General features: G+C 38.8%; 1 protein-coding gene across 1 annotated transcript in view; it reads left to right on the top strand.

The window, feature by feature from the left end:
- SNTB1 (syntrophin beta 1) overlaps window positions 1-7,842 on the top strand; it is a 1,146,703-nt gene that overhangs the window by 553,558 nt on the left and 585,303 nt on the right. The window lies entirely within an intron of this gene.

Raw genomic sequence — 7,842 nt, forward strand, 5'->3', positions numbered from 1 at the left:
TCTGGGAGACTGCCTGTGTGGGGGTACAATGTGAGGTTGTTAGTTTGGAACCAGTCAAGGATGGATTCCCTTTTAGATTTTTTATCACATCTAGCTGGAATTTGGACTAGCTGCTGGTAGCCATGGAGATTTTATTAGATTACTTGGTGGTTCTGATTTACAGGTGAACCAGTCTAGGTTGAAATCCCCCAGAATAAGGGTTTCTTGTGAGTATGTGGAAGAACACCAGGATAAGAAGTCTTCAAGGCTAGCAGGTATATTACCAGGTGGAATATAGATCACAATTGTGGTGATGACATTTTTAGGGTGAAATTGAAGTTAAAACACCACCACGAACAAAAACTAATAATCCACAAGAAAGGACAGATAGATCCACACCAGAATGTTGGATTTAGCGCTTTCGTTTTTTAATAAAAACTTCATCAGAATCACAATGAATACATACACTGACCCAATAAATACCCTCTCCCCTTACAAATTAATGTTAATTTGTAAGGGGAGAGGGTATTTATTACCGCGCATATATTCATTGCGATTCTGACAAAGTTTTTATTAAAAAACGAAAGCGCTAAATCCAACATTCTAGTGTGGATCTATCTGTCCTTTCTTGTGGATTATTAGTGAAATTGAAGTTGTGAGATAAGTATGTCCCAATTATTGGGGGAGTGGTAGGAGTTTGGTAATTGATGTACAGTTAAGTTGGACTTATACATTAAGGCAGTTCCACCCCCTTTACAAAGTGGTCTGTCTTGTCTAATGATATTGTAGCCGGTAGGGAGAACTTCTGAGTTAGCTATGTTCTTATTTACCCAGGTTTCTTTTAAAGTAACTATCTCTGGGGAGTAGTGTGCTATTGTGGTCTGGAGTTCAGGTATTTTATTTATGATACTTCTAATATTAATATTTAGCATTTACCATATAGCTTATATACTGAGCATATGTCAGGCTAGTTCAGGACTAGTGTTTGCATTAAGGCAGCTCCAGGCCAGTCACCTCAGAGCTAAAGGTCTAATTGTCGTCACCCCCCCTCACACACACACACACACACACACACACACACACACACACACACACACACACACACACACACACACACACACTTGTGCTAGTGTTCTTAAACCCTTTATATTTGTTATTGCCTGCCCCTTATGATAATTTGACAACATAAGTCCCTCTCTCTCCCTGTTTATTGGCTGCTGTCATTAAGCACATAAGTATCATTTTGTAAAGTCTCTCCCTTTAAACTATGTAAAACACTAAAAGACATTTGATAACATTGCTTAATTTTGATTATACTGATACTGCTTGCACTGATTTTATTATTAAATGAGTATTTTTTACACACATTAATTTACTGGTACTTGCTGGTGTCAGAGGAACATTTCCAGACTTGTTGTTTTGTATTAAACTTTAAATAGCAAGTGCACCCAAACATTATCCTAAAACTCCAAGCAGTTATACTTACCCACACCCCCGTAGTCATTCCTGTTGGTATCGTAGACCAGCACTCCCCACAACGTCTGCAGCCAGTCCGAATGAGATGGGTATTCTGAGAGACTGTAAGAATTGTTTCATGCTGTTTGATGGTCATCTGTTACTCAAACAACATAACACAGTGCCTCCTTAGAGGCAAAACTCTCACACACAGTAAGTTCAGACACCAGAATTGTTAATACATCACAAATCAATCACCCCTGTTCAAGGCCATCCCAATGCACATAATCCATCATATGCTGAGTTAATAAAGATTAATTTGATAAACCTCAAAGACCTCCAAAATACAACACAAGAACAAAGCACACTCAGCAAATTAAGCCTACTTCCTCACATAACACAAGGAGTCCCAAAGTCATAGATGCTGAGCCCGTAAGACAGGCATCAGCCTAACCAAATAGTCTTGTTATAGGTGACTCCACTGTAAGACATACAGCTGTGCCTCTTACCAGGATGAGCAAGGAAAGAGTGATGGTTAGGTGCTTGTCTGGTACCAGGATCCGTCAGATCACACATGCACTCAAGTCCTTGAACAACAAGGACCAGTATGACTCTGACACAGCTCACACTGATGTCAATGACTTGAGGTGTACTTCCCTGGATTATATGAAGAGAACCATGATTGACCTATCAAACTGTGCGTCGAAGGCAGGTATGAGCCTGATATTGAACAGCATTCTACGTTCATCAAGGATCGATGCCACGTTAACAAGTAAAAATAATCAACTTCAGTAAGTGGATTAGTGTTTGATGTCATTCAAAGGGGTCCAGTATTTGTCATCCTAAGTGAATATGATTGATGGACCATGCTGCTTCACTGGGATTGGCCTGCATCTGTCCCCTCTTGACTTTCTACTATCAGCAAAGACATTCTTCACACCTTTACTGCCTTTTTTAAGCAATGCTAACCTGATAAACTTTCCAACATAATGAAACAAACAAAGGAAGATATGAAGGTGTTACTGATCAATACTAGGCGCCTAAACAAGAAACGCCACTCCTTACAAGCTCTTCTCACACTGGAGGTTATTAACATCTGTGTAGTGACTGACATATGGTTTAAAACAGCAGGTATCACTCCAGATGTTTAAGGCTGTAATGCCTTCCACATGTTTAGACCAACTACTGTGCAGGAGGGAAAAAAAGGGGGGGTGTCTCGATCTACATCCAGAAAAGACTCTTATCAAGGCCAGTAAAGCAGCATGCTGTACTAAAGCTTTTTCTTGTCCAAACAACCATTAGAAAGGTCCTATACCACATATTGGCTACCTGTAGAACTCCCTTTGTGACACAAGGAAAGCTACAATGCCTACTACAGGAACTAGAATCACTCAGTATTAACTCCAATACTATTTTCCTAGGTGATCAAAACTATCCAGTTGTAGGCTGGGAAACTTACACCACTACTAGTGCAAAAGCACAGAGGTTTCTGGACTTTTCAATACAAATGCCTTGGAACAATTGGTCAGAGACATTTTGGATCCTGTCCTTACTAATATGGGGGCATCTTCTTGTACCATCCCTTGTGCATCTTTATCACTTGATAGGTCTGACCATAAAGCAGTTACCTTCAAAATAAAATTGAAACCAGAGATCCCTTTCACACAAGGTACTTTTAGAAATTTCTTTATGACAAACTACCTACTCCAAAGTGATACATTGGCAAGTTCAAATCCCCACCAAACCCAGTTAACGTCTTTGTATACACAGAAACATACACCTCCACACTATACCAGCATGTAAACAGCTGCATAGATGCAGCTGTACCCCACAGAAACAGGGCAAATCCTAGGAACAAACTACTGCGGTGGAACCATAATATCAATAAGCTTTATAATAAAAGGAAAAGAATTTTGATCAAAATTAAGAAGTGTAATTAATTCCCAGAATGTTAGAGCTATTGTCACTGAAATAACCAAACAACGTGGGCTCTTAATAAAATTCACCAAAGCTAAGTTTTGAGGCTAAAATCCCCAAGCTAAAGGCAATCACAAGGAATTTTTAGTTATGTTTGTAATCTCAAAATCACAGTGCAGCAATGTGCTGAGCTGAATATGAACAATGTTAACCAACACTGAGGCTATGAATATATAGTGAACCTACTGACCATTAAATTAGCTCTAACTTTACCCCCTCCCTTCATCTGTCCCTCAAGATACAACTGAAAATGGCTTGATTCCAGCTATCACACAAGAACAGGCCCTAAAAGTGCGACCAAAAGCTAAAAATACTGCATTGAGGGGGCCCTGACAATATCTCTGGATGCATCTTAAATAACATGAAGCACAATTCAGCCATACCCCTAACAAAACTGTTCAGTCTCAAACTCCAAGCAGGTTTTTTACCAAGCAAATGGAGAACATCTATTCCCTTGCACAAGACAGACCTTTCCACAGACCTAGGAAATTACTGACCCGTAAGTCTGACCAGGCTCATATGCAAAGCTGTGGAAAAGACTTATCATGGACCAAATCAGTCAGGACATAGAGAGCCTTCAAACATGGTGCCTGTCTTAGTTTGGATTCATCAAGGGCAGGTCATGCGTATTTATCCTGGTGGACTTTCTTAAAACAGGTCATCAAAGCAATGAATGAAGGCAAAACAGTACACAGCATATAACTCGACCTTCAGGCATAGTAGAAAAGTTAAATAAACTGTGAATAAACCCTTACATCACCTTTTGGATTACCAACCATCTCACAGATAGGAAGCAGATAATCAAAATAGGGGAAGTTACGTGCACAAAGGGACCAGTCACCAGTGGAGTCCCCAGGGTTCTGTGTTGGGACCTCTCCTGTTTGGCACTTACTTTTCTGAAGTAAAAGCAAGTACCAGACTTTGCCATCCCGCAGGAAGATTTCTTCGAAATAAATAACTAGTGCCAAAATTATGGACTAAAACTAAGTGCCAAAAATGCATTATTGTATCCTTTGGGAGGTCATCTATCCCAGGAAACTACCACGTTACCAATACATCCCTAAGAGCTGACCCAATTATTTGGGATTTTGGAACTTATGTGGACAATGACCTAACATTTGACCAACATGTGGCCATTGTTGTAAGAAAGTCCTTTTATATTGCACAGCTTATAAATAAAGGGATTGTGTCTAGATCTAAGGATGTCATTTTCCCATTTTATTTAGCCCTTATTAGACCAAACATTAACTATAATGCTCCCTTTAATGTGTACCTGTCCTACCCCTTGCAACAACTGGAATGCCCATAGAGATACGTAACTAAAAGGATAAGTGGCCTAAACAACATGTTCTATATGGACCAACTCAAAGCCCTGCCACTATACTGTGTATCCAACAGACTGCTAAGAGGTAACATGTCACTGGCATATAGGGCATACTTCGACCCAATACTGGCAATTTAGTGCACATCAGCAAGTCAAATTCATCAGAAATACTTGGTCTAGGAATCTCAACCTCTTCTGCAACATCAACAGAACAGTTTGGAGGGACAGGTATATCTCGCAGAGGATACTGCTGTTCTGGAACAGACTCCCCATCCACATAAAACAAAGTTCATCCATGTTCATATTCAAGCACAACTTGGATCTATGGATGGGTAACAGAAAATGTATTCAAATTATCTATGGTAAAATCCCAGTTATTCTCATTAAGGGGCATATGTAAAATTATCGACCATGGGATGGATAAGGCCAATCACTAACCAAATGGGATAAGTTAATTCAATTACAAAAAGGGAAAATGTTTATGCTGAAAATGGCCCTCAGTGGTATCTATCCTAATACTAACCTATGAACATGCAGTCATTGTGAGCATTAGCTGAAATGTATATAGTAGAAGCAAACTGCCAAGCTGAATTGGTGTGTTTTCATTTTGCTTCAAGTATCTTTCCTCCAGCCCTTTTCTATATGAGACATATGTCCTCATTTGCACGTGTCTCTCTCCACTCCTCACATTGAATGGTATAATGACCAAGTGTTTTTGTTTTGGTGTTAATCTTAGTGGCATTGAAACTGCCCGCCCCTCAGCCTGCCTCTGGGCCCATCTCATTTTAGCACTCAACTGAGTGCAGAGTATTTGATCACTCGACCTGACTGTGAGCACTCCCTACTGTGTACAAAGAGAAAAAAAAAAAAATAGAAAAAAAAATTAAATTGTTTTCTATTGCCTGCCTTTCTTGTTAAGTGGTACCCCAAACCCTTAGGCTTCTGAGCCCCCCAAGCCCTTCTGTGTTTTTTTTTTCTTGTAACTAGCCAGTTTTCTAGTTTCACCAGTTTTTCTAGTTTCTTGTTCTGTTTTTCTTTTTCAGCAAAAAAAAAAAAAAAAAAATTTCATCCTTTTACTACTGTCCTTGTGTTTTATACTACTTTCTTTTTTTTTGCATCCATCTTAAAATACTCAATTATTTATTTCAAGTCTTTTGGATTAACTATTAATAAAATTATCCACACAACAAAAGATGAAACTAAATTGACTGTAGATGTACACTGAATGAAGGCCAACTATTAATAAAAAAGCAGGTATAACCCCAACAACGTAAGCTTCATTCTAATAAACTGGTGTGTGTGTGTGTGTGTGTGTGTGTGTGTGTGTGTGTGTGTGTGTGTGTGTGTGTGTGTGTGTGTGTGTAATACTGTAAAACATACGTGTATGTATGTATGTGTGTATGTATATATATATATATATATATATATATATTTTTTTTTTTTTTTATAAAGCTATGTCTTTGCATGCAGAGGATTTCCCTCATGCATGCTTGTTGTACTGTTGACATTTGCATTGTCAACCTTTTTACATTTGGGTATTTTAATGTTCATCACTACACCCACATAAAAGCCTTTTTTTCAGGGTGATCCAAGACGTCCCACTGTAGGCAAATGGAGTATAAGGAAATCAAGCCATAGGATGAAGTTAGTTAACCACTCATAGCTTTAGTCCACTGGGTGAACAAATGAAAGCAAATGCAGTAGGTGTAATTCCAACTCTAGGTTTCAGCAGAACAGATTTTATGTGTGTGTGTGTGTGTGTGTGTGTGTGTGTGTGTGTGTGTGTGTGTGTGTGTGTGTGTGTGTGTGTGTGTGTGCGCAAGCTTATTCTTGAAACTCAGCTGTTGCTGCCATCAAAAACCATTTTTACTAAGCAGTGCAAAATATGTTGTGTTTTTTATGTTCTTTACAATAAGTTCTTATTTCATATCTAAAAGTGTTGAAATCCATTCCTGTATACTTTACCTTGCATGAGAACTGTCTAGTTTATACTGGGACATACATCTCTTACAAAGAAGCATCAGAAAAAGCTGCATTTTCCCTGCAACATTCCCAGCTGTTTGGTTCACTGTACAGACTGGAGACTACAAAAGGATACTTGCATATCTGGAATTTCTGAACTTCTGAAACAAGGTCTAGGGAACAAGCATTCTGGAAGACAAAGCCTTCTTTGTCTTTGGGAAGACCGCAGCTAAAAACAAGACTGAGACTGTAGACTGTAGCTCTCTGCGTTTTATTTCTCACTGAAGCAGATAGAAGGAATGTGTAACTCCGTAGATTCACTTGATTTATGAGAACAATGCTCTGGTTGTTAAATTTTACTGACCTTTTTAGCTTTCTGTCTTTCTGGGGAACTTGTGTAACACTATGAAAAATTAAATAGTCTCTATATGAATAAAGAAAGTGCAATACACATAATAAGTACAGCCTTCCTTATACTTTCAGTAGCATACATCAGCTGTTACAGTGTCATGTGAGTAGGTGAACAAGTTCTGTTGCTGTCTGCCCTTTCACACAGTGGTATCACTTCTGGACCTGTCAACATCTAGGAGGAGGGGAACTTTACATCTAAAGAAAAAAGAGGCCAGCGAGAACTGAAAACAGGAACATCAAACTTGTGGCAAACAGAGCATTCAGCTGTCAGAAAGAAATTATGAAATTCAGACTGTTTCTCTACTCATTTCAAAACAGCATCCCTCTATTTTGAGTTATTATATGTTTTGACTCCTATAATTTTCTGAAAACTGATAGTGGCATACTGCCGCCATCAGAAAATACTGCTTATGACCGAGATGTTACTAGTCGGGGACCTTGCAAGGTAACTCTGTATGAGACGTGTCCTCAATTGTTTGTGGTAAAACATGATGAGGACCATGGAGGTGAATGGACAGTACAGGGATCATTAACTTGAGCAGTGAATTGATCAGATTTGAATAAATGTGTACATTCTTTTTGATTTAGCAAATGTGTCTACATCCTGTTCCTGTGCACATCGTCAGACTAACATTCCTGTAAACCTGCCATATAGCTGCTGCTCACTAAAAAATAAAGTAAAATTTCATAAACTGTGCATTCAAAACACAAATGCACATACAATTCCAAAATCA

Source organism: Protopterus annectens, chromosome 3.part1 (genome assembly GCF_019279795.1).
Source record: "Protopterus annectens isolate FY-2018-M chromosome 3.part1, PAN1.0, whole genome shotgun sequence".
NCBI classification, from domain to species: domain Eukaryota; kingdom Metazoa; phylum Chordata; order Ceratodontiformes; family Protopteridae; genus Protopterus; species Protopterus annectens.